The sequence below is a fragment of the Rhinopithecus roxellana genome, chromosome 8, assembly GCF_007565055.1.
Source record: "Rhinopithecus roxellana isolate Shanxi Qingling chromosome 8, ASM756505v1, whole genome shotgun sequence".
Taxonomy (NCBI): domain Eukaryota; kingdom Metazoa; phylum Chordata; class Mammalia; order Primates; family Cercopithecidae; genus Rhinopithecus; species Rhinopithecus roxellana.
In genome coordinates this window covers 18861765-18888778 of record NC_044556.1, presented here as the reverse complement: position 1 = coordinate 18888778, position 27014 = coordinate 18861765, and the positions used below count along the sequence as shown (strand labels likewise).

Here is a 27014-nt window from a genome sequence, read left to right as displayed (position 1 = left end):
GCGCCGCTCGTCTCAGCCGCGCGTCCCCGGCCCCCGCCCCCGCCAAGTTTGGTCCAGAACTTACCGGGCCGCGGGTCGGCCGGGCCCTAGGGCAGCGCGCAGGTTAGTGGGGCTGCGGGTCCGGGGTCGCCCGCGGGGCCGGGCGGCGGAGGGGCCGGGGGCGCCGGACCGCGCGCGCTCGTTCCGCCTGTGGGGCCGCCCGGGCCCGCGGCGCTCGCTCCGCCGGTCCGCCCGCCCGCCCGCGCCGCCGGCCAGATAATGCGCCCCTCGGCCGCACACATGGAGCCCGGCGCCGGCGTCACCGCCCGGGACATGCGCACCAGGTCAGCGCGCCCGGCCCGCGGCCCCCAAAACACCGGGGAGCTCTTAAAGGCGACGCCGCCCGCCCGCGCCCGGCTGGGCGGGGCCCGGCGACCGAGGGGCGGGGCCTGACGAGAAGGGAGGAGCTCGGAGGCGGGGCTCCGGGCGTAGAAGGCGGGCCCCTGAGTTGAGGGGGCGGGGCCTGCCGGTACCGCCCCGGAAGCACCGCCCCTCTCCTGCGCGCTCCCACGCGACACCTCGCTGGGCGTGCTGGTTTCCCACGCGGGCTCCGGCTGACTCCCTCCCCGCCGAGTCCCAGCGCCCTCCGCAGGCTGAGGGGTCGTGGCCAACTCACCGGCGGCAGAGCCGGGCGGGCCGCACCCAAGGCTGACTCACGACGCGCTCACCGCTGACCTCGCGCCAGCTGAGCTGGGCGACCTCAAGCAACTCAGGGTTGCCTCTGAAACGCCGGTTAGAATGTCACCCCCGCGGGGTCGTCACGCGGAAGCTCTTTGGGAACTTCGGCCCCAGTGTCTGTGGGGAGGGCGGGTGTGGGTCGGCTGAACGATCACTTCTCCAGCGCAGTGAACAGAGTTCTACAAAGAAAGCTCCAGACCCACCCACCTCAAGACACTTGGGGACGACTGCTCTCCCTCTCTAGTTACCTCCCAATCTGCCCTCGTACCTCTGGGAGAAGGTGAAACCCTCTCAAGAAAGCAAATCTGCACCCTTCCCTTTCCAGTGACGAGGAGGAAACACAGGAGACAGAATGAAAGCCTGAAAGAGAATGGACTTTGGAGATGTTAAACTACATAAAGCGAAATACAATTTCAATAGGGAAAATATCAAGTTCATGGAAAATCTACTACCACAAGAAGGCTCTCAATGCCAAAATCAGGTTCTGAGGAATCCCCAAAACCGCCTCTTTTCACAGTGTTTTAAAACAATTCCTGATGAGACACCTAGACTCCTGAAGAGTGGTGGTGACATGTTTTATCGCATACCCTAATACATCTATATGTACAACTGAAACAAAAGTTTCACCAAACATAAATTTACCACATGCAATGTACTGTTTTCTTTTTTTTTTTTTTTTTTTGAGACGGAGTCTTGCTCTGTCGCCAGGCTGCAGTAGTGCAGTGGCACTATCTCGGCTCACTGCAACCTCCACCTCCCAGGTTCAAGGATTCCCCTGCCTCAGCCTCCCTAGTAGCTGGGATTTACAGGTGCGTTCCATCACACCCGGCAAATTTTTTCTTTTTTTTTTTTTTTTTTGAGACAGAGTCTTGCTCTGTTGCCCAGGCTGGAGTGCAGTGGCTGGATCTCAGCTCACTGCAAGCTCCGCCTCCCGGGTTTATGCCATTCTCCCGCCTCAGCCTCCTGAGTAGCTGGGACTACAGGCGCCCGCCACCTCACTAGACTAGTTTTTTGTATTTTTAGTAGAGACGGGGTTTCACTGTGTTAGCCAGGATGGTCTCGATCTCCTGACCTCGTGACCCACCTGTCTCCGCCTCCCAAAGTGCTGGGATTACAGGCTTGAGCCACCGCGCCTGGCCTGTACAACATGTTATTTTCTATTCTACTTCATTTGAAAAGAAAATCAATGTAATGCCCAACAATGACCGGGTCTCAACTACAAACCTGAAAAACACTTCATGTAACAAGTTTTATAAAATTGTTTTTCTAAAAAGAAAAAAAAATTGTTTTTCTCCTGTGTGTCCCCTTAAACAGAGAGTCAAAAAAGCTCCTTTCTAATCCTATGTTCAGTTCTACATACAATTGTCAACTTTTTGTAGTTGATTCCACCCGGCCACCTCCCACCCCTACACACACACACCGCCCCGCCCCCCAAAATCTTCCCACTGCTTAATGCAACATCTGGCACAACCTCCCCTAGGCCAAAAGAGAATTTAACCTAAAAATGATACAAAATACAAACTGTTGACTCCCAATCACTTTCCCTGACCCAGTTATGTCACTAATTTGCTTTGCTTTGCTACAAAGAAATTCAAATGTTCAAATTCAGAAACCAAACAGTCTTATTCTCAAACAGGTGACTCGGTATAGGAATTCAGAGAGCTCCCTGATCCCAAGTGCAAGGACAGTTTAGGGCAAATATCCAGGTTTTTCACCCTAACATGGTGGCTGTATATTTTGAAAACTCCTTCATGCTACGATGATTAATCAGATGATATTAAAGCAATACAAGCAAACTATTACCTCACTGCCCCTCACCTGGGTCTTGATTAATGTCAATTTAATTAACTACAAACAGAGCAAAGTGTGGTCAGGTGGGAGACCTGAGACTTGAGACAGATACACAGATTCCAGAGTTTGAGCTGGCAAGCCCTGTGTCACCAAGGTGACAACCACCTTTTTTTTTTTTTTTTTTAGAGAGGCATTAACTGCAACATATTAACGACACACCCCTGTGGACTGAAGGGTGCACTGGTGACAGGGCCTGCTCTAGAGGGCAGTGCCAACTTCTCAGCCAGGAAAGTCAGACGGGGGGTATGAGGAGTGTGGGGTATGTAGGTGGGGTGAAATAGCTACAGGGCTACAGCGTTTATTTCTGTCATAGGAAGAGAGGGCCGGGCGGGTAGATGGTAAGTGACAGTGAATCCAGATCTGCTTGGGGTCCCATAGGCTCAGGTTGGGTGAATGCTGAGGCTGTTTGGATTAAAGACCTTTTAGCCTCAGTGCCCAGTGCTGGACTAAACAGCAAATAGTTCAGCCGGGTGATTATGAAATATGATGCAATCGCCTTCGGATGCCATACTAAAGCTGAAGAAACTCTAATTAAGAAACAACTAGGGCTAGAACCATGTTTTCTAAAAGTTTTCTCCTTGCTCTGAAAACAAGATAGTCAATACTTAGTGCTGGCAGGACACAGTGGCTCACATCTGTAATCCCAGAACTTTGGGAGGCCGAGGCATGTGGATCACCTGAGGTCAGGAGTTCGAGACCAGCCTGGGCAACACGGTGAAATCCTGTCTCTACTAAAAATACAAAAATTAGCCAGACGTGGTGATGTGCGTCTGTAATCCCAGCTACTCAGAAGACTGAGGCAGGAGAATCACTGAACCCAAGAGGCAGAGGTTGCAGTGAGCCAAGATCGCACTACTGCACTCCAACCTGGGTGACAGAGCCAGACTCCGTCTCAAAAAAAAAAAAAAACCTTAGTGATAGCAGTTGTTAATACTGTACTTTCTTTTTTTTTTCTTTTTTTAAATGAGACAGAGTCTCGCTCTGTCACCAGGCTGGAGTGCAGTGGCACGATCTTGGCTCACTGCAACCTCCACCTCCCAGGTTCAAGAGATTCTCCTGCCTCAGCCTCCCGAGTAGCTGGGACTACAGGCATGCGCCACCATGCCCAGCTAATTTTTTTGTATTTTTAGTAGAGATAGGGTTTCACCATGGTGAATGGTGATGGTCAGGATGGTCTCGATCTCCTGACCTCATGATCCATCTGCCTCAGCCTCCCAAAGTGCTGGGATTACAGGCGTGAGCTACCGCGCCCGGCCCAATACTGCACTTTCAAAACACCTGTTATTTAGTTAAAATTTTCTTCCAGGCCAGGTACAGTGGCTCACACCTGTAATCCCAGCACTTTTGCGAAGCCAAGGTGAGAGGATTGCTTGAAGCCAGGAGTTTGAAACCAGCTGGGTCGACATGGTGAGACCCCATCTCCATAAAAAAGAAAAAATTAGCCCAGCATGGTGGCACATGCCTGTAGCCCCTGATACTCAGGAGGCTGGGGCAGAAGGATCACTCAAGTCCAGGAGTTTTAGCCTGCAGTGAGCCATGATTGTGCCACTGTACTCTAGGCTAGGTGACAGAGTGAGACCCTATCTCAAAACAAAAAAAAAAAATTACAAATTCATTTTAAACTTTATTGTCTTTCATAGACCAAACCCCACTAATAATAGCTAGGCCGCCTTCTACCTTAACTACAACAAAAATAGACTAATGATCTTTCAAGTGTACTCTTAAACTTCTAAACACCACCTGAGCCTGTCTCTATACAACTGAGGGACTGAGGAAAAGAAATTGGGGCCAAATTCCATGTTCACGTCTGCTTTTATGGCAGAAATTGGCCAAAGGCTCCAAACTAGTATGAAACTACCGAAAAAGAGTACCATCACCTACTGAATGTTCAAGGTACTGTACTTTTTTTTTTTTTTTTTTTTTTTTTTTTTTGAGACGGAGTCTTGCTCTGCCACCCAGGCTGGAGTGCAGTGGCCGGCTCTCAGCTCACTGCAAGCTCCGCCTCCCGGGTTCACGCCATTCTCCTGTCTCAGCCTCCCGAGTAGCTGGGACTACAGGCGCCCGCCTCGTCGCCCGGCTAGTTTTTTGTATTTTTTAGTAGAGACGGGGTTTCACCGTATTAGCCAGGATGGTCTCGATCTCCTGACCTCGTGATCCGCCCGTCTCGGCCTCCCAAAGTGCTGGGATTACAGGCTTGAGCCACCGCGCCCGGCCTGTACTTTTTTTTTTTTTGTACTTTTCCAATCAGAAAATTTATTCGAAGTTCTTGGTGGACAACATACAAGATGAATTATGTGATAAATGCTGATCGACAACTGAGAGACCACTCCTCCCAAGGGTTTTGCAGCCCAAGACGCCAGAAGCTGACAGGCTGGTGCCAATGAAAGACACAAAATGATTTCAATGCAGAAAATGTATTCATAAGAAAGACTGAAGAATCAGCCAAGCACGGTGGCTCACACCTGTAATCCCAGCACTTTGGGAGGCCAAGGAGGGTGGATCACGAGGTCAGGAGATCGAGACCATCCTGGCTAACATGGTGAAATGCTGTCTCTACTAAAAATACAAAAAATTAGCTGTGCATGGTGGCACGCGCCTGTAATCCCAGCTACTCAGGAGGCTGAGGCAGGATAATCGCTTAAACCCGGGAGGCAGAGGTTGCAGTGAGCCAAGAACATGCCACTGTACTCCAGCCTGTGCAACAGAGGGAGACTCTGTCTCAAAAAAAAAAAAAAACACGCCAAGTTTTTTTCTTTTAATCACCTTTATGAAAACTGAGCAATGGCCGGGCGCGGTGTCTCAAGCCTGTAATCCCAGCACTTTGGGAGCCCGAGACGGGTGGATCACGAGGTCAGGAGATCGAGACCATCCTGGCCTACACGGTGAAACCCCGTCTCTACTAAAAAATACAAAAAAAAAAAAAAAAAAAAAAAAACTAGCCGGGCGAGATGGCAGGCGCCTGTAGTCCCAGCTACTCGGGAGGCTGAGGCAGGAGAATGGCGTGAACCCGGGAGGCGGAGCTTGCAGTGAGCTGAGATCCGGCCACTGCACTCCAGCCTGGGCGACAGAGCGAGACTCCGTCTCAAAAAAAAAAAAAAAGAAAAAAGAAAAATGAGCACTGACTACTTTTTTTTTTTTTTTTTGAGACAGAGTCTCGCTCTGTTGCCCCAGGCTGGAGTGCAATGGCGTCATCTTGGCTCACTCCAACCTCCACCTCCTGGCGTCAAGCGATTCTTGTGCCGCAGCCTCTGGACTAGCTGACATGACAGGTGTGTGCTACCACACCAGCTAATTTTTGTATTTTTAGAAGAGACAGGGTTTCATCATGTTGGCCAGGCTGGTCTTGAACTCCCAGCCTCAAGCAATCCTCTGCCTCCCAAAGTGCTGGGATTATAGGCAGAAGCCACCACACCCAGCCCTGCTTTCTGTACTTTGCATTCTTAGTACTCTAAAGTTCAAAACTATAAGTTTAGGGACAATATAACAACAATCTCTAAGGGAGGATCATTTTAAAGTTTCTTATTTCACCCCAAATTCATGTTTACATGGTGAGATTACAATGAAATTGACTGGGAAAGGAAAGGAAAAGAAAATATTAATTATTAAGTGATTTTGATTCCCTTAATACTTTGATACTCTTGATTCTTCAGGGAGGGACCAGAAAATAGGTATAGGGACTCTTACAGTGATGCTTTATGAAAAACAATACTTCCAATGCATCATCACTGCTAGGGCTACAAGAGTCATCTTTGCATTCACAACATTCTCACACTAGATCAGGAGTTCGTGGGACATGGGTCAGCAGCCCCCATTGTCCCTATCACCATCGCTGAAAAGCTCCCTGAAACCCAGCTCTCTAGGGATGGTCCACTTTGTCAACCTGTGTTTGTTTTGAATGTCGTCTCTAACCACAATTCGTTACGCTCAGTGTTTCTGCAGCGCAGGGTTCAGGCTCCATCTGCAGTTAGGCAGGCTCTGTCCAGAGGGAGTCTCTGTGTGGCCCTGGCAGTGTCCTGCTCCAGGGTTCTGAGCACAAATGCTCCCGTAAAGGGTTAAGCACAAACTGCTCAGAAGTGCTGTCGTGAACCGGAAGTGTATCTCCCACTCTGTCTTCATCTGCCATGTGTCACTAGTTGGCAAGGAATATCTCTTTTGTGTCTACATATGGTTTAAAAAAATTCCCACCTAATTTGGATCAATTTTAAGGCTTGAATAATCAGGAAGTAAACTGTTTTCTATGAATTAAAGATGAAAACAAAAAATTCAGAAAACTACCAGGAAAAACAAAATGGCTATATGACAGCCTTGAGTCCAGAGATCAGCCTATTCAAACCCCCCAAGCAGGGAAAGAGTATTGTTAGTCACATGATCAGTCTAATAAATATCCTTAGTTGGACATGCAGAAAAACGTATTTTTAAAACTTGGCATCTATTTCACACCCTACTCCCCATTTGTTAATTGGCAGATCTGCCAACTTAGGAAAACATTCCTCCCCAATGTTTTCCTAACAGGATGCATATACCCCAAACCCCCCATTTATAGTGAAATGCCCATAATTTATTTTTTAAAAAAACACAGGTGGAGTGCCTTTCTACTTTGTTTTCTCTTTCACAGCTTGATAATAACAACCATGCCCTCTTACATGCCAACGTAATCAGGTCTCTATCTAACCAACTCCTGTTTTGGGAAGACTAAGATACTTATTTCAAATTTAGGTCAAAAAGTTAACCTTGAATAGAGACAATTTGAGAAGTTAAATATAAAGACTAAAGTTTGAAAATGCAGTGAAAGTTTAGAAATTGGCTGGACGAGGTAGCTCACACCTGTAATCTCAACACTTTGGGAGACCCAGGCGGGCGGATCACTTGAGCCCAGGAGTTCCAGACCAGCCTGGGCAACATGGCAAAACCCCATCCCTGCAAAAACGAATACAAAAATTAGCAGGCTTGAGCTTGGGAGGTCGAGGCTGTAGTGAGCTGTGTCACTACCGCTGCTGCACTCTAACGTGGGTGACCAAATGAGACCCTGTCTCAAAAAAAAAGTAGGTTTTTGTTTGTTTTTTTGAGATGGAGCTCGCTCTGTCATCCAGGCTGGAATGCAGTGGCATGATCTCAGCTCACTGCAACCTCCACCTTCCAGGTTCAAGCAATTCTTATGCCTGAGCCTCCCAAGTAGCTGGGATTACAGGCATCAGGCATGCACCACCATGCCTGGCTAATTTTTGCTTTTCTTTTTTTGAAACGGAGTCTCACTCTGTTGCCCAGGCTGGAGGGCAGTGGCGTGATCTCAGCTCATTGCAACCCCTGACGCACAGGTTCAAGCGATTCTCCTGCCTCAGCCTCCCAAGTAGCTGGGATTACAGGCACCCGCCATCGCGCCCAGCTAATTTTTGTAGTTTTAGGAGAGACAGGGTTTCACCATCTTGGCCAGGCTGGTCTTAAACTCCTGACCTCGTTATCCACCTGCCTCGGCCTCCCAAAGTGCTGGGATTACAGGCGTGAGCCACCACGCCCGGCCTAATTTTTGTATTTTAGTAGAGACGGGGTTTCACCATGTTGGTGAACTCCTGACCTCAGGTCACCTGCCCACCTCGACCTCCCAAAATGTTGGGATTACAGGCGTAAACCGCCACACCCAGCCGAAAGTTAGTTTAAATTGTTCTAGGCTGGGCACAGTGTCTCATGCCTGTAATCCCAGCACTTAGGGAGGCCAAGGTGGGAGGAGTCCTTGAGCCCAGAAGTTCGAGACCAGCCTGGGCAGCACAGTGAGACACTGTCTCTAAGACAAAGTGAAAAAATAAAATTAGCTGGCCAGGAGTGGTAGCTCACGCCTGTAATCCCAGCACTTTGGGAGGCCGAGGCTGGCGGATCACCTGAGGTCAGGAGTTGGAGACCAGTCTGGCCAATATGAAACCCCATCTCTACTAAAAATGCAAAAATTAGCTGGGCGTGGTAACACATGCCTGTAATCCCAGCTACTCAGGAGACTGAGGCAGAGGAATCGCTTGAATCCAGGAAGTGGAGGTTGCGGTGACCCGAGATCGCACTCCCACTCTCGCCTGGGCAGTTGCCCACTGCACTCCAACCTGGGCAACAAAAGAGAGACTCCATCTCAAATAAATAAATAAATAAGGCAGGGTGTGGTGGGTCACGCCTGTAATCCCTGCAGTTTGGGAGGCATGAGGCCGCAGTTTGGGAGGCATGAGGCAGGCAGATCACCTGAGGTCGGGAGTTCGAGACCAGCCTGACCAACATGGAAAAACCCATCTCCACTAAAAATACAAAATTAGCCAGGCATGGTGGTGCATGCTTGTAATCCCAGCTACTCAGGAGGCTGAGGCAGAAGAATCACTTGAACCCGGGAGGCAGAGGTTGTGGTGAGCCAAGATCGCGCCATCGCACTCCAGCCTGGGCAACAAGAGCAAAACTCTGCTTAACTAACTAACTAAATAAATAAAATTAGCCTGGCACGATAGCATGTGCCTGTAGTCCTAGTTATCTGGGTGCTGAGGCAAGGGGATGGCTTGGGCCTAAGAGTTCAAAGCTGCAGTGATCATGCCAGTGTACTCCAGCCTGGGCAACAGAGCAAGACTCTGTCTCAAAAAAAAACAAAAAACTGTTTTGAAGTATTAAGAATTATAGATCAGCTTATTTTTTTTTTTTTTTTTTGAGACGGAGTCTCACTCTGTCGCCCGGGCTGGAGTGCAGTGGCCGGATCTCAGCTCACTGCAAGCTCCACCTCCCGGGTTCACGCCATTCTCCTGCCTCAGCCTCCGGAGTAGCTGGGACTACAGGCGCCCGCCACCTCGCCCGGCTTGTTTTTTGTATTTTTTAGCAGAGACGGGGTTTCACAGTGTTAGCCAGGATGGTCTCGATCTCCTGACCTCGTGATCCACCCGTCTCGGCCTCCCAAAGTGCTGGGATTACAGGCTTGAGCCACCGCGCCCAGCCCTGAAGTCTGTTTTCTTGAAGCTTCTTTGGAGGTTAAAGTCTACATATACAGTATACCATTACAGAGTCTAGATGGCTGATTTCACTGGCCATCATTGCTTCCTGATTGAAAACATTTACTGAAAGCTCAATTTAAAGCCCAGCGCAGAGGCTCACACCTGTAATCCCAACACTTTGGGAGGCTAAGGCAGGTGGATCGCCTGAGGTCGGGAGTTCGAGACTAGCCTGACCAACATGGAGACACCCCATCTCTACTAAAAATACAAAATTAGCCTCATTACACATTACTCATTCTCCTGCTGAGGCAGGAGAATCGCCTGAACCCAGAAGGTGGAGGTTGCAGTGAGCTGAGATCGCACCATTGCACTCCAGCCTGGGCAACAAGAATGAAACTCCGTCTCCAAAAAAAAAAAAAAGGCTCAATTTAAATACTATTTTGAGTTTAATCTTGGATCCTACTATAGCACATTTTAACTTTCTACCTTTGGAAGCAATTTTGGACTTTTCTTGCCAAACTGATCAGTTCAAACTCTGACTTTTAGAACAGCATAACCTCCTCAGGTCAAGGGAACTCACTTGGCTGTTTTCACCTCCAGGTCCCTGCCTGTGCCCATGCTATGCCTCTTCTCAGAACGTCTAGTGACTTAAGAAAGCTAACGGCCAGGGGCAGTGACTCACGCCTGTAATCCCACACTTTGGGAAGCTGAGGCGGGTGGATTATGAGGTCAGGAATTCGAGACCAGCCTGGCCAACGTGGTAAAACCTCGTCTCTCCCAAAAATACAAAAATCAGCCCTGCATGGTGGCCTGTAATCCCAGCTACTCGGGAGACTGACGCAGAAGAATGGCTTGAACCCATGAGGCGGAGGTTGTAGTGAGCTGAGACCACGCCACTGCACTCCAGCCTGGGTGACAGAGCGAGACTATCAAAAAAAAGAAGAAAGAAAGAAAAAAAGAAAGGAAGGAAAGAAAAGAAAGAAACCTAACAAATAGGTTGCGCACAGTGGCTCATGCCTGAAATCCCAGCACTTTGAGAGGCAGAGGAAGGCGGATCGCCTGAGCTCAAGGTCTGAGCCTTTTTCCCAATTACCCCATCACATTTCCTGAGGCACTGCAAGTCCATATGGAGAGTACAGTAAGGTGAGGCTGTGGGGGTTAAAGCTACAATGAACTAAGGGATCTCACTGGGAAAAATCAACCAATCTAGGAACTTCCTGATCACTGGCCTTCAGACATGCCCAACCTATTGGCCCAGTGTCAACTGGTTTGTTCTTGGGCAGTATTAACACCCACAGATTGTTGTCCAAACTCAGGTGCCAACCTCAAGAGAAACAGTCAGTCTAAATATGATTCTTTTTTTTTCTTTTCAGACAGTTTCGCTTTTGTTGCCCAGGCTGGAGTGCAGTGGCACGATCTCAGCTCACTGCAACCTCTGCCTCCCGGGTTCAAGCGATTCTCCTGCCTCGGCCTCCCTAGTAACTGGGATTACAGGCGCCCACCACCACGCCCAGCTAATTTTTTGTACTTTTAGTAGAGACAGGGTTTCACTATGTTGGCCAGGCTGATCTCAAACTCCTGACCTCAGGTGATCCACCCGCTTCAGCCTCCCAAACTGCTGGGTTTACAGGCATGAGCCACCATGCCTGGCTCCTAAATATGATTCTTTAACAACTACCCTTACTAGGCATCTACAACAGTCTGGCCGTTTGCTGTATGCTTACAAACAAACCAGCCCACAAATGAGGATTTGAGTTTAATTTTGAGGAAACTGAGGCTCAGAAAGAGTAGGCCACTTGAAGTTAGGCTATTTTTCTAAGGTCACATGCCAGCAAGTGGTAGAATCAGGATCAAGCCCAAAGTTTTTTGGCTATAAAGTTTCTATGGCAGAGGGCCTCCCACAGTACTTTTATAAAGCAAAAAGCTGTAAGTAACTGTAAACCATTCTTGCAAAGCACACTCTTCCTGAAGGACCTAGCCACTGTCAGCTTCTTTAAGTTCCATACACATCTCCAGGCAGCTCTTGGTGCAGAAGAGTTCCCGAGGGGAACTCTGTGATAATATAACAAGAAACCATCTTTTTCGCTACCCTGCCAGATAAACCTCTGAGTCTGTGGGTGTATTAGTTGAGACCCCAAAACTGGCAAGTACAGGTCCACTGGTGGCTCCCAGCTCTGACAAAACGGCTTACTAAGGAAAAAGGGGGAACTTGAACCTGTTTTCTTTTTTTTTTTTTTTTGAGACGGAATCTCGCTCTGTTGCTCAGGCTGGAGTGCAGTGGAATGATCTCAGCTCACTGCAAACTCCGCCTCCTGGGTTCAAGTGATTCTCCTGCCTCAGCCTCCAGAGTACCTGGGATTACAGGCGCATATCACCACACCCAGGTAGTTTTTACATTTTTAGTAGAGACGGGGTTTTGCCATGTTAGCCAGGCAGGTCTCAAACTCCTGGGCTCAAATGATCCGCCTGCCTTGGCCTCCCAAAGTGCTAGAATTACAGGTGTGAGCCACCACGCCTAGCCTTGAACATATTTTCTGTGCTCAACTTGGAGCCCAAGAACTCTGCCTGTAAGAAGGGAGAACAGGAAGTCAGGAGGGAGCAAGCATCCACTTCCCAAGGGCAGCAGAGCCCAGAGGTGGGAGCCTGGTCACATGCACAGTTGCATTACTTTTCCACGCCCACTTCCGGCCTAGGCCTGCCTCTCCACCTCCGGAGTCAGAAATTGGGTGGAAGGAAAAAAAAGACAACCAGAAACTCTCCTTCTAACAGCCTCCCTCTTTCCCTCAAGGCTGTGCCAAAATGAATATCCCGCCTTGCTCTCCGGTCCCACCTCTCGCAGATACACTTAGTTAAGAAAAGCACCTGTCAAATCTAAGACTTCCAGCTTTGCCCAACATAAAAAAGTGTAAACAGCATCTTCCCAGTCCCAGTGTAAGAGGAAAGCCTAGGCCGGGAGCGGTGGCTCACGCCTGTAATCCCAGCACTTTGGGAGACCGAGGCAGGTGAATTGCCTTAGCTCAGGAGTTCGAGACCAGCCTGGGCAACATGGTGAAACCCCATCTCTACTAAAATACAAAACATTAGCCAGGCATGGCAGTGTGCCACCTGTAATACCAGCTACTCGGAAGGCTGAGACAGGAGAATCGCTTGAACCTGGGAGGCAGAGGTTTTAGTGGGCCAAGATCACACCACTGCACTCCAGCCTGGGCAACAGAGCGAGACTCCACCTCAAAAAAAAAAAAAGAGGAAAGCCTAAGCAGAGGGAAATCCATGCACCAAGAGTCTACCAATACACAACAAAGCAGTCATCTACTGGAAATCTCATCATTCCTAAACCACCACCAACACCCAGGCAGCCCCAGCTTATCTGAATGTTTTTAAGATTTCAACAAGGGAAGAGCTTTCAGAACGGTTTATCACTTTGTGTAATATGCATTGCCATGAAGAAATGCCCCAGGATTCCAAAAACACACCACGACTGACATCAAGAAAGGCAAACTCAGCCAGGCATGGTGGCTCCCGCCTGTAATCCCAGCACTTTGGGAGGCCAAGGCGGGAGGATTGCTGGAGCTCAGGAGTTCCAGACCACCCTGGGCAACATGGTGAAACACTCATCTCTACTAAAATACAAAAAATTAGCCAGCCGTGGTGGCAGTTGCCTGTAATCCCAGCTACCAGGGAGGCTAAAGTAGGAGAATCACTTGAACCCAGGAGGTGGAGGTTGCAGTGAGCCGAGATCGAGTCACTGCATTCCAGCCTGGGCGACAGAGGAAGACTCTGTCTCCAAAAAAAAAAAAAAAAAAAAGAAAGAAAGACAAACCTGAAAATACCCCCTACCGTGACCATTCTAGTTTCTCTCTGTTTCCCCAAGATTACAATCACAGTGGTCATGAATCAACTATCACCAACAATCAAGTAGGAAAATGCCATAATTTCTGTCTCCTTTTAGAAATAGGAAACAGGAGCCCAGTGAGGAAATTAAAGAGGTAGTGAGGTTTCACTTCTACACCTCCAAGGAACTCCACCTGAAGCTCCCAATGAGGGTAGCTGCAGCACTTAGGGATATTCTCAAGAAACCTCACAATATTCTTTCATTCATTTGCTTGTTTATTTGTCTGCAACTAAGATGTATGCTCCTGGAAGGCCAACTGTGTCAGTCCTGCTTACTGCCAGAATCCCCTCACCAAGCATGAAAACGTTATCTTAGGCATGAAAATGTTTACTCCTGAATTATTTGTTGGCGTAGGAAGTTATATGGGCCAAAAAATTTAACACTTTCTAATTTTTAATGTAATGTAAATTGCACTAGAAAACACACACACACCATACCTTATGGCCACACAAGTAAAGCTCTTATTTGAGTGTTCACTTGTCCCTTATAAGTCAAAAAAAAAAATTTTTTTTTTTTTCCCAAGTGCTGTAATCCCAAGTGCTGGGATTACAGGCGTGCGCCATCACGCCCAGCTAATTTTTGGATTTTTAGTAGACAGGCTTTCGCCATTTTGGCCAGGCTGGTCTCAAACTCCTGACCTCAAGTGATCCCCTGCCTCAGCCTCCCAAAGTGCTAGGGTTACAGGTGTGAGCCACTGCGCCTGGCCCCTTATAAGCCAATTTAAAAGAATAAACTTGGCCAGGCGCAGTGGCTCACGCCTGTAATCCCAGCACTTTGGGAGGCTGAGGCAGGCAGCTCATGAGGTCAGGAGTTCAAGACCAGCCTGGCCAACATGGTGAAACCCTGTCTCTACTAAAAACACAAAAAGTAGCTGAGCACGGTGGTGCACGCTTGTAATCCCAGCTACTGGGGAGGCTGAGGCAGGAGAATGGCTTGAACCCAGGAGGCAGAGGTTGCAGTGAGCCAAGATCGTGCCACTGCACTCCAGCCTGGATGACAGAGCAAGATTCTGTCTCAATAAAAATATAAATAAATAAATAAATAAATAAATAAATAAATAAATAAAACTTAGCCAGGAGCAGTGGCTCACGCCTGTAATCCCAGCACTTTGGGAGGCTGAGGCAGGTGGATCACAAGGTCAGGAGTTCGAGACCAGCCTGGCCAAGATGGTGAAACCCCGTCTCTACTAAAAATACAGAAGTTAGCCAGGCATGGTGGTGGGTGCCTGTAATGCCAGCTACTTGGGTGGCTGAGACAGAGAATTGCTTGAAGCCAGGAGGCAGAGGTTGCAGTGAGCCAAGATTGCACCACTGCACTCGAGCCTGTGTGACAGAGCGAGACTCCGTCTGAAAAAAAAAACACACAATAAACTTGGGCTGGGCACTGTGGCTCACACCTATAATCCCAACACTTTGGGAGGCCAAAGTGAGAGAATCACTCAAACCCAGGAAGGAGTTCAAGACCAGCCTGGGAAACATAGTGAGACCCAGTCTCTACAAAAAATACAAAATTAGCCGGGCATGGTGGTACGTGCCTGTAGTCCCAACTACTCAAGAGGCTGAGGTGGAAGGATCACTTGAGCCCGGAAGTCAAGGCTGCAGTGAGCTGTGATTGTACCACTGCACTCCAGCCTGGGTGACAGAGCACAAGACTCTGTCTCAAAAAAAAAAAAAAGAAAAGAAAAAGAAAGAAAAGGAAAAACTCTTATTCAAAAGACACAACAGTATAAACAAAGGCAGTCAAGTTGCAGAGAGGATGAAGTCAAACTTAATACTAGAAATCAAAAATAACACCATCCATTCATTTGGATGGAATCACTTGACACAGAAGTTATTTCCCAATTCCAAAAGAGGTCAGTTTATTTCTTATCATCAAGATCCCACAGGGATTTAATGCCCCCAGTGCTGTCTCCAACAGGAAGGAAACCCTGACTTCCCTAGCTATTTCAGTTCCATAAATCAACAGTTTTTACCGTCCAGAGTTAGAAGCTGGGCAGTGTTTGGACCCACATGCCTTTTAGACCTGCCCACCAACAGATAACCACATTACATTACATCTAATAAATGTACCTAGATCAATATCATTTCTAACTATCCAAGGTTTTTTATTGCTGTAAGGATCCTTCAAGTAAAAAAAAATAAGTTTAAAAAACTTCCTGTTAGATAGAGACGTGGTGGTGGCGCCACCATCCACCAGAGTGAAGTCTGTGGCACATAAGAGACATAGCATAATTTTAAAGGGGAGAGTGATCCCTTTGAAGTTGTTTACCTTAGTTCTTATATTTTAAATATTATAAATTTTGCTCCTTTCCCATGTAATGGAATAACTGTCCTTAAAAGAACTGAAAGAAATTTAAGATTGATGGATATTTATTTGCTTCAATACCAAAGTCAGTGTATGTCTGTATATGTGTGTATGAAAGAGAGAAAGAAAGAAGGAGAGAAGGAGGAAGAGAGAGGGTTTATTTCCAGGAAGAAAACAAACAAACAAAAAAAACCCAGAATCCTTTCTTCAAACGTAGGAGCAGCCCACCAGGGGCCTAGCTCAGACTTTCACCCATTATTTCCTCCTGGGTTTTAGCCGTCAGGGGCAGAATGCCATCTGTCCCCATACTAGTAAGTGAAGAAGGCTGGGCCTAATTTACCAGACATGATTCTACGGCTTTCATTAATTGTTAAGAAAAAAATCCTCTAAAAAAAAATTTTTTTTTAATGTCCTGTCCACTCCCCTCTACTCCACTGCCCCCCGACCCCTGCCCCAGCCTCTAAGCTGAGTTAGCATCTCCACAGCCCTCTGGGCCTTGGGAGCTTGAGGTGAATTCTGATCTCCTCGTGGGCACTAAGCCACACACTGGCCCTCTCAAAGTACTATTATTGTGTGGCGTCAAATGCCTTTGTACATCACTTTCCCAGTCTTTTGTCCCCAAATCTGATCTATTACAATGAAAGAACGGCTCTTCTTTCAAGGTTCTAAAGTGTAAGAACAGATCACTCACCAGGTAACTGCTGGACTCACTCACTCAAGCAGTCTCATAATATGCATATGATCCCTTAGGCATACATAGTTCATCTATTTTTTTCTTCCCACAATTCTTCAAGTTCATTATAATCTTCTATCTTGCCTGTGGTCTAATTAGAGTAATACATCTCCCTACTTGCCCGTAATTCACGAATTACCCCATTTTACAGGGGGAGACGCCAAGGCCAAGAGAAACACAAACGCCCTGCCACACAGCAAATCCATCTCACATCTGGTATCAGAACACAGAAAACTCTTGCTAAGAGACTCAGTGGGGGAATGGGTTTTCCAAGAGACATACCAAGTTTCTTTCTCTTCGGGCATTTTTAGCCTTGGCAGAATATCAAGCGCTTTCTGGTCTGGGAGTCCAGGCCAGGACCCTAATCTCATGAGCACAATAAGCAGCCTTTACCGCACACCAACCGTGTGCCAGGAGCTGTGCTGTCCGCCTCCAGTTTATTACCTCAAATTCATTAATTCATCCATCTAGGAAGCACCTCCCATCATCAATAAGCACCTTGACACACATTCACAGCAATGTGTTCCCTCAAATATTTAATAACATGCCAATTTTGTGCCATCACTTGTCCAGGGTCACATAACTAAAAAGGGCAGCACCAGAATCTGAACTAGGTCCTTCTGACTGTATTCAAAGTTGTCCATTCCCTTTTTAACATCTGATCTGCTGGTCCTGTAGGTTTTATTAAAAATAATAGGTCAGTCGCAGTGGCTCACGCCTATAATCCCAACACCTTGGGAGGCTGAGGCGGGTGGATCACTTGAGCTCAGGAGTTCAAGAGTAGCCTGGGCAACATGGTGAGACCCCTTCTCTACCAAAAATACAAAAATACAGCCGGGCGTGATGGCATGCGCCTGTGGTCCCAGCTACTTCAGAGGCTGAGGTGGGAGGATCACGTGAGCCAGTGGGGCAGAGGTTGCAGTAAGCCGAGATCGCACCACTGCACTCCAACCTGAGTAACAAAATGAGACCCTGTCTCAAAAAAATAAAATAAAATAGTAAATACGTGCAGGCACTTCCCTACCCTCAGGCACTTCTCTACCCTCATCTCAGTCCCAAGCTCCCCACCATCTTTCCCTTCCCCTGAGGGCAGTGCCTACAGCTGACCAGGAAGAGGCAGGAGAAGAGCAACTAAGTCTGCAGCAGCCTCCTGCCTGGACTTGACTTAGCCCAGCAGCAGAGGGCCCAGGAAAGTCTCCAAGCACTTCTCCCCAGAAGAAAATAGCTCGAGTTGAAACTTGTGTCCACATGGTCCACCGACAGATTTAGAACTCAAATTATAGCCTCGGCAGGAGTCTTCACAAAGGACTCAAATTAAGCAAGACCCAGATGGAAACGAACAGGAGAGAGACTACCCTCAGTCAAACTGTAAAGTGAACTGCAGTTCCAGTGGAGTCAGAGGGAAGAACTTGTTGAAATGCTAAAGCAAACACTAGTGCAGACCATACTTCAGAACTCCATTTCAGTCAAATGCTCCCCACGTTTTTAGCTTGAGACTTGTGCGTGGACACGAAGTGGTTACAAGTTACTCAGGTTTCAAACTGAGTTCATTCCTGTCCTTTGGACCATCTCTCAATGCCAGCATTCATCTACTTGGGCTCCACAGAGCTCTGCGTTTGGCAAAGCAGATAAAATTAGCTACTGAACTTGGAATCCAGGGTGGGCCATTAAAAAAAGTACATGAGATGTGTAAACGCCACGTAAAAAGTTCCTTGTGGGCCAGGCCAAAATCACCTAAAACTTACAGAAATCCTGTCCCTTGCCTCCCTTCCCCTGTTTCTGGATCTAAGGTGACCCATTTCCTGCTTCTTGTTCTGTCTTTCCAACCAAAGTGGCCTATGAACTAGGGATCCTATTTGATCAAGGGTTGAATCAGGGGATCTCGGGAGAGAAAATGCAACAGGAAGAGATAAAGGAGAGTTTTCTTCTCCTTTTCATTTTGATGTTTTTCAGCAGGGGGAGGGAAAGTTAAGTTATAGTATGCAGAGGGAGGACTGAGGGATGGGACAGGAAGTGGGTCACTCCCACAGCTTGACAGTGTGATAATGGGGATACAATGTTTCTCCCTTGTCCCATTTGTCCTCACAAAGGCGTGACAACACTGTGATGTCCCCACAACTGGAAAATTGAGTAACTAAGGTGGTCATCTAGTAGCAGCTCACGCTCCCCTAAATCTAGCAGATCTTAGAGGGACATGAGGAAATCATGCTTTTTGCCTCTCTGTCGCCGACTTTCCCCTCCAGCCACAAAATCCTCCAGGCCCCTGGAAACCGAAATAAAAGTCCAGAGAATACCCCTAGAGTAGCAACAAAGACTGAAGGAGGGGTACATTTCTGCTCTCTTCCTCCACAGCTGGGGGAAGTGGGTGCCACAGACAGAAAGAGGAGAAGCTTCATATGAGTGCTCCAAGGATAAATAAAGAGTTTCTCCCTTAGAAAATCAGGAGGAAAGCCTCTAGTAAGAGGGAATACTCTCAGGCAAGTGGGAGGGAACCCCATGGAATTCAGACAGACCCCTCAGAGAAGTGAAGAGATCCAGTGTCTCCCATCAGGAGAAGGGATATCTTGGAAAAGGGGAGACATACTTCAGAGACGTGAGGAGCCTACAGGAGTGGGATATCTCAAGTTAAGGGGAGATACCAGGGACCCCTCAGAAAACTGCAGTATCCATAGAGTATAGAAGAAATAGAAAAGTAGGATACTGGTAAAGTAGGGGTATACCTCAGATAACTAATGATCCGGTCAGATGGGCATTTCAAAGAAGTGGGGGACTCCCTCAGGAAAGTGAAGGCACTCATCAAAAAGTAGGGGGGCCAGGCATGGTGGCTCACACCTGTAATCCCAACACTTTGAGAGGCTGAGGTGGGTGGATCACCTGAGGTCAGGAGTTTGAGACCAACCTGGCCAACATGATGGAATCCCCTCTCTACAAAAATACAAAAATTAGCCAGGCATGGTGGTAGGTGCCTATAGTCCCAGCTACTCGGGAGGCTGAGGCAGGAGAGTCGCTTGAACCCAGGAGGCAGAGGTTGCAGTAAGCCCAGGTCGTACTACTGCACTGCAGCCTGGGCGACCGAGTGAGATTTTCTGTCTCCAAAAAAAATAAAATAAAGGGGGACAAGTCAGAAAAGTAGGACCACAGCTCAGAGAAGCAGGGGTGGGGAGGTTCCTACAGAGAGGTAGGGCTTCCTCTGAGAAGCTGGAATGTCTTCTTAAAAGAGGGTTCCCCCAGGGAAGAAGGGATTCCCCAGGAATCCACAAAAGGTGGGGGATCCCTCAGAGAAAGTATAGCCTAATAGAAGCAGGGGTCTCCTTAGAGGAGTGAGGATAGAGTCTTAGAGAGGCCAGGGCCCCTCAGAGAAAGGGGGGGACCCTCAGAGAGGTAGAGGGTCGCTCAGATGGGGATTCCCCTCAAAGAGGCAGGGGTCCCTCAGAGAATGGGACTCCCCTCAGAGGCAGGGGTCCTCAGATAGGTAGGGGTCCCTCAAAGGGGTGGGTTCCTGAGAAAAGTAGAGGGACCCTCAGAGAAGAAGGGAGTCCCCTCAGCTAAGCGGGAATCCTCAAAGAGTTGGGGATCCCCAAAGAAGGGAGTTAGTTCCTCTCAAAGGCAGGATTCCTCAGAGAGGTGGGGGTTCCCTCCGGCAGGGGTCCTCAGAGAGGCGGGGGAGCCCCTGATAAGGGGGACTCCCTTAGAGAAGCAGGGTCGCCTAGAGAGACAGGGCTCCCCTCGGAGAGACGGGGGTTCCCTAGAGACGAGGTCCCCTAGAGAGGCGGTGATCCTCTAGAGAGGCGGGGGTCCCCTAGAGAGACGGGGTCCCCTAGAGAGGTGGGGATCCTCTAGAGAGGTGGGGTCCTCTAGAAAGGCAGGGAGCCTCTAGAGAGGCAGGGTTCCCCTAGAGAAGCGGGGTCCCCTGCCTGGAGAGATGGGGGTCCCCAAGAGAGGCGAGGGTCCCCTAAAGAGAAGGGGTCTCCTAGAGAGGAGGGGGGGTCTCCTAGAGAGGAAGGGGGCCCCAGAGCAGGAGGCTCCCTTGAGAGGGAGGTCCTGTGGAGAAGGGAGTCCGCTCGGCGAAGGTAGTGCGGGAGAAGCGGAAGCCCCAGAGAGCCCGGGGCACCGGAAGCCGGGGACCCGCCAGCGGCGCCTGCCCCTTACTCACCGAAGTTGCTCCGCGCCCTCGCCGACGGCGGCCGGGACACGGGACGACCTCGGGCGGCGCAGTCCGGTCAGGTCCTGTGGCGTCCCGCGGAGGCGACTCCCTCAGGTGGCGCCGGCGGCGGCCGCGGCGGCGGCGGCGGCGACAGGACAGACGACCGACCCACCGACTGCGCGGGCGGCGCGGGACGCGCTCGAGCGGCGGGGGTGCGCGTGCGCGCGCCGGGGCGCTGACCCCGGGCGGGAGGAGCCGCCGCGCCGCGCTCAGAGCCGCCGCTCGGTCTCGCGGCTCAGACTCACACTGAAATTGCCCGCTTCACAGCCCGGCTTCCCCGGTTGCTAGGCAGATTTCGCCTCGCATACTTCCGGGTTGAGGCGCGTCTCTCCGAGTGAAGGCGCCACAAGCCAATGAGGTGCAGACAGGACTCTCAGGACCCGCACCCCATAGAAGGTGTGGCCAGCCTCATGACAGACAGCGCATGACGACCAATGAGTGCGCGGGCCGGCTGGTTCTCGGGATCGCGCCGCCGGCCGGGGTGGGTCCGAAAGGCGGGACGGAACGACTGACAGGCATTCTACCAATGGTAGATGGGAGCGGGCCGCAGAGCCACTGAAGGCCATGCAAGGGCGGGACTTAAACTTCGGGGCGGGAACCCCGCAAGGGGCGGGGCCTAGGGGGACGCGTCAATTCGTGGCCGGCTCGCTGGGACCCCGGAGGGCGGATCGCCTGGGCCACCCGGCGGACGGCAACTGGCTGGGCAGGGGGTTCCCCGCAGTGCTCTGCAGGGGCGCCCCACCCATAATGCACCGGAGGCAGCCTGGGCCTGGCGGGCGTGGGGCGGCTACGCAGGGCTGCGGGCGGCGCCTCTGAGGAGCCCGGGCGCGTCGTGGCCTGCCAATGTTTCTAAGGGGCTCCGGTGGCCCCGCGCTCTTTCTGCCTCCTCTTGTGGCTTCGACCCTCTCTATTCTGGAGAATCTTGGAGATTCTGAGAAGACTCTGCTTCGGGATTCTTTTCCCTGGCCCCCGTTCTGAGGAGGATCTTCGGGAATCTGCCCCGCCCCCTCTTCTGAGAGAGTTTGGGGGTTCCTTGCCCTGCCCGCTTTTCTGAGGACAATTGCCGGGATCACGATTATGTTGCAGATTCGGGCCCCCAGCTCTGTTCCCTAAGAAAACATGGGAGTTCGGGATCCCTTAGGAGCATTTGGGGAATCCTCGGTCCACCGCCTTTTCCGAGGAGTATTTGGGGCACATCCACTCCTTTTCTAAGTACTCTTGGGGGTCGCTCTCCCTGTTCCTCCTTTATCCGAGGAAACTGGGGACTGGGCGCCCCCCTCCACCTTCGTTTCTGAAGATAACCTGGGGATTTTCTGCCTCCCCTGTCCTCTCACTCCACGAGGAATTTGAGACTTCAAGCACCCCGCCTCTCTCCAGAGAAGGATTGCAGCAGATGGGCGCCCCTCACCCCTTTACTAAGGAAATAAGGCCGGGCCCCGTGGCTCACGCCTGGAATCCCAGCACTTTGGAAGGTCAAGGCTGGAGGATCGATTGAGCCCAGGAGTTTTAGACCAGCCTGGGCAACGTGGCAAAACCCCGTCTCTACAAAAATTAAAATCAAAATTAAAAAATTAGCAGGGGTGGTGGCGCACACCTGTAGTCCCAGCTACTCCGGAGGCTGAGGTGGGAGGATTGCTTGAGCCGGGAGGTCGAGGCTGGGCGACAGAGCGAGACCCTGTCTCAAAAAAAAGAAAAAGGAAAGAAAGTTACCGGGCACGGTGGCTGACGCTTGTATCCCAGCACTTTGAGAAGCCAAGGTGGGCGGATCACCTGAGGTCAGGAGTTCGAGACCAGCCTGGCCAAGATGGTGAAACCCTGGCTCTACTAAAAATACAAAAATTAGCCGAGCGTGGTAGTGGGTGCCTATAGTCACAGCTATTCGGGAGGCTGAGGTAGGAGAATCCCTTGAACCTGGGAGACAGAGATTGCAGTGAGCCAAGATCCGCCACTGCACTCCAGCCTGGGTGACAGTAAGACTCCGTCTCAAAAAGAAAGAAAAAAAAAAGAAAAGAAATGCCAGGGAGTTGTGCTCCATGTGCTTTTCTAAGCAGAATCTGAGTGTGGAAAGAAAGGTTCCCCTTTTCCCGAAACTTCGACTTTCTGACGCCTCCGCCCTAGGACATTGCAGGGAGTCCAACCTTTTTAGAAAAGCAACCCAGGATGGGCGCGGTGGCTCACGCCTGTAATCCCAGCACTTTGGGAGGCTGAGTCAGGCGGATCATGAGGCCAAGAGATCGAGACCATCCTGGCTAACACAGTGAAACCCCATATCTACTAAAAATACAAAAAAAATAGCCGGGGGTGGTGGCAGGCGCCTGTAGTCCGAGCTCCTGGAAAGGCTGAGACAGGAGAATGGCTGAACTCAGGAGGCGGAGCTTGCAGTGAGCCGAGATGGCGCCACTGCACTCCAGCCTGGACGACAGAGCGAGACTCCCTTTCAAAAGCAAAAAGAAAGAAAAGCAACCCATTTTGCCCCCCTTTCCGTTTTTTTTTCTTTTTTTTTTTTTTTTTTTTTGTTGACACGGAGTCTCACTCTGTTGTGCAGTGGCACTATCTTGCAATCTCCACCTCCCAGATTCAAGCCATTCTCCTGCCTCAGCCTCCAGAGTAGCTGGGATTACAGGCATGCGCCACCACACCCACCTAATTTTTGTATTTTTAGTAGAGACAGGGTTTCACCATGTTGGCCAGGCTGGTCTCGAACTCCTGACCTCAAGTGATCCACCCGCCTCAGCCTCTCAAAGTGCTGAGATTACAGGTGTGAGCCACCACACCTGGCCTCCCCTTCTTTTTGAGGAGAATTTTTCCATGCAGCTCTCCACTCTTTCCCAAGGAACACATTTGTGGCCCTTCCCAAATCTGGCCTGTTTGCCTCTTCAGCCCTGCAGTTTCCTTCTCTGCTAGGTAAGATCCTTCTAATAAGCATTCCTGCTTCACAATCACCCCCAGATAAAATCAGTCAACCCAAACTCTTTTTTTTTTTGAGACGGAGTCTCGCTCTGTCGCCCAGGCTGGAGTGCAGTGGCCGGATCTCAGCTCACTGCAAGCTCCGCCTCCCGGGTTTTCGCCATTCTCCTGCCTCTGCCTCCCGAGTAGCTGGGACTACAGGCGCCCGCCACCTTGCCTGGCTAGTTTTTTTTTTTTTGTATTTTTAGTAGAGACGGGGTTTCACTGTGTTAGCCAGGATGGTCTCGATCTCCTGACCTCGTGATCCGCCCATCTCAGCCTCCCAAAGTGCTGGGATTACAGGCTTGAGCCACCGCGCCCGGCAACCCAAACTCTTGAAGAATCACCTCAGCCTGGGAGGTCAAGGCTGCAGTGAGCCATGATGGCACCACTGCACTCCAGCCTAGGTGACACAGAGACCCTGTCTTTAAAAAAACAAAAAGTCACCTCAAACTCTGAGAAGCAAGAGTGTTGTATTTTTTTTTTCTTTTTGTTTGTTTGTTTTTTGAGACAAGATTTTGCCCAGGCTGCAGTATAGTGGCAAGATCATGATGGAACCTCCACTCCTTGGGCTTAGGTGATCCTCCTGACTCAGCCCCTGAGTAGCTGGTACCAAAAGTGCACACCACAAGACCAAAGTTTTGTTTTGTTTTGTTTTGTTTTGTTTTGTTTTTGTGAGATGGAGTCTTGCTCTGTCCTCCAGGCTGGAGTGCAGTGGGGTGATCTTGGCTTACTGCAACCTCCGCCTCCCAGGTTCAAGTGATTCTCCTGCTTCAGCCTCCTGAGTAGCTGGGATTACAGGCCCGCACCACCACGTGCGGGTAAATTTTGTATTTTCAGTAGAGATGGGGTTCCGCCATGTTGGCCAGGCTGGTCTCAAACTCCTGACCTCGTGATCTGCCCGCCTCAGCCTCCTAAAGTGCTGGAATTACAGGTGTGAGCCACCGTACCTGGCAACCTAAGTTTTTACAGTTTTAAAAAATTTTAAGGCCGGGCGCGGTGGCTCAAGCCTGTAATCCCAGCACTTTGGGAGGCCGAGACGGGCAGATCACGAGGTCAGGAGATTGAGACCATCCTGGCTAACATGATGAAACCTCATCTCTACTAAAAAAATACAAAAAATTAGCCGGGCGAGGTGGCGGGCGCCTGTAGTCCCAACTACTCGGGAGGCTGAGGCAGGAGAATGGCGTTAACCCGGGAGGCGGAGCTTGCAGTGAGCTGAGATCCAGCCACTGCACTCCAGCCTGGGTGACAGAGCGAGACTCCGTCTCAAAAAAAAAAAAAAAAAAAAAAAAAAAAAAAATTTAAAACAGAAGGTCTCCTTCTGTTGCCCAGGCAGGTCTCAAACTGCTGACCTCAAGCAGTTCTCCTGCCTTGTCCTCCCAATGTGGCAGAATTACCTTCCAATGTGCTAGAATTACAGGTGTGAGTCACCGTGCCCAGCCCCAACAGTGTTTGCACCTCTGCTGAAGCATGAAGCATGTACTGTGGCCTACCGGGGTCAGGGCCTTCACTTCTGTCTTCCCCCACTTGATTCTGAACTTCTTGCCTCATTTCCCCTCCAAAGAACCCAGCTTTGTCCTTAGTAGGCAATCCCATTGAATGAAAGGAGTGAAGAAGGCTGTAATGAATGAGAAAGACCTGCAACACTGATGATTCAATATGGCAAACTTTTTTTTAAGAGACAGGGTCTTGCTGTGTTGCCCAGGCTGGACTCAAACTCCTGAGCTCAAGCAATCCTCCTGCCTCAACCTCCCAAGTAGCTGGTACTGTGGTCGAAGGCTACTGTGACTGGCATGTCAAACTTTTATTGCCCTTACTTTGTACACAGAAGTGTCCAAGGTGCAAAGACTTCTGAATTATACGCTGGAACTTGTGAGTAAAAATAAATGCAATAAAGGGAAATAGGCTTGTTATACCAAGCAGAATGTTATACCGAAGAGGTACCAAGAAACTGTTGTAGGAATGCAGAGGAGGAAGTGATTAAATGAGATAATGGATGTGAAAGTGCTTTGTAAACCATGAAACAGTATACCCAGTAGAAAAGATGATTATTATTGTTACAAGTGCGCTGATGTTCCTGGAAGAAAAGTAAAGAATAAATTCAGTCACAATGATGGGAGGTTGGCAGGGAGCCCTGTGGGGCCTGACTCCCTGAGCAAGCTCAACCTGTCCCCAAGTGGCAAGGCTGATAGAGTCCTTGGCTAGGGAAAGAAGCCATTGTAAACATGAAGACAAGCTGTTCCCAGAACACCTTCTGTGCACCTCTGTCATAGTATTTACCACATCCTGCAAGTATCTGAGGCAGTCCAGGTGGACAACAAACACTTGGACTTTGGTGGTTGGCCCAGCTGGGGTCAAACCTATACCTGCCAATCCCTACAAAGGCCAGTTACTTTTTTTTTTTTTTTTTTTTTTTTTTTTTTGAGACGGAGTCTTGCTCTGTCACCCAGGCTGGAGTGCAGTGGCCGGATCTCAGCTCACTGCAAGCTCCGCCTCCCGGGTTCCCGCCATTCTCCTGCCTCAGCCTCCCGAGTAGCTGGGACTACAGGCGCCACCACCTCGCCCGGCTATTTTTTTGTATTTTTTAGTAGAGACGGGGTTTCACCGTGTTAGCCAGGATGGTCTCGATCTCCTGACCTCATGATCCGCCCGTCTCGGCCTCCCAAAGTGCTGGGATTACAGGCTTGAGCCACCGCACCCGGCCGAAGCCAGTTACTTTCTTCACCATATAAGAAATCAGGGCAAGGCCGAGCGCGGTGGCTCACGCCTGTAATCCTAGCACTTTGGGAGGCTGAGACGGGCATATCATGAGGTCAGGAGATCGAGACCATCCTGGCTAACATGGTGAAACCCCATCTCTACCAAAAACACAAAAAATTAGCCGGGCATTGTGGCAGGTGCCTGTAGTCCCAGCTACTCAGCAGGAGAATAGAGTGAACCCGGGAGGCGGAGGTTGCAGTGAGTCGAGATCGCACCGCTGTACTCCAGTGTGGGTGACAGAGCGAGACTCCATCTCAAAAAAAAAAAAAAAAAAAAAAACAGAAATCAGGCCGGGCGCGGTGGCTCAAGCCTGTAATCCCAGCACTTTGGGAGGCCGAGACGGGTGGATCACGAGGTCAGGAGATCGAGACCATCCTGGTCTACACGGTGAAACCCCATCTCTACTAAAAAATACAAAAATCTAGCCGGGCGAGATGGCGGGCGCCTGTAGTCCCAGCTACTCAGGAGGCTGAGGCAGGAGAATGGCGTAAACCCGGGAGGCGGAGCTTGCAGTGAGCTGAGATCGCGCCACTGCACTCCAGCCTGGGCTACAGAGCGAGACTCCGTCTCAAAAAAAAAAAAAAAAAAAAAAAAAAAAAAACAGAAATCAGGGCTCATACTTGCAATTGTACCACTTTGGGAGGCCAGGGTGGAAGA

General features: G+C 49.8%; 1 protein-coding gene across 10 annotated transcripts in view; it reads right to left on the bottom strand.

The window, feature by feature from the left end:
* The window catches only part of GATAD2A (GATA zinc finger domain containing 2A), a 130978-nt gene extending 110039 nt beyond the window's left edge, over positions 1-20939 (bottom strand). For 4 of the 10 annotated variants that reach the window (XM_030935475.1, XM_030935477.1, XM_030935479.1 and 1 more), the window contains exon 1: positions 65-367. The gene's annotated coding sequence lies outside the window, so the exon portion shown is untranslated. Of the gene's footprint in view, positions 1-64; positions 368-20597 lie in introns of those variants that run through there. The other 6 variants (XM_030935476.1, XM_030935478.1, XM_030935480.1 and 3 more) reach the window with 3 other exon arrangements.
* Positions 20940-27014: the final 6075 nt, after the last annotated feature.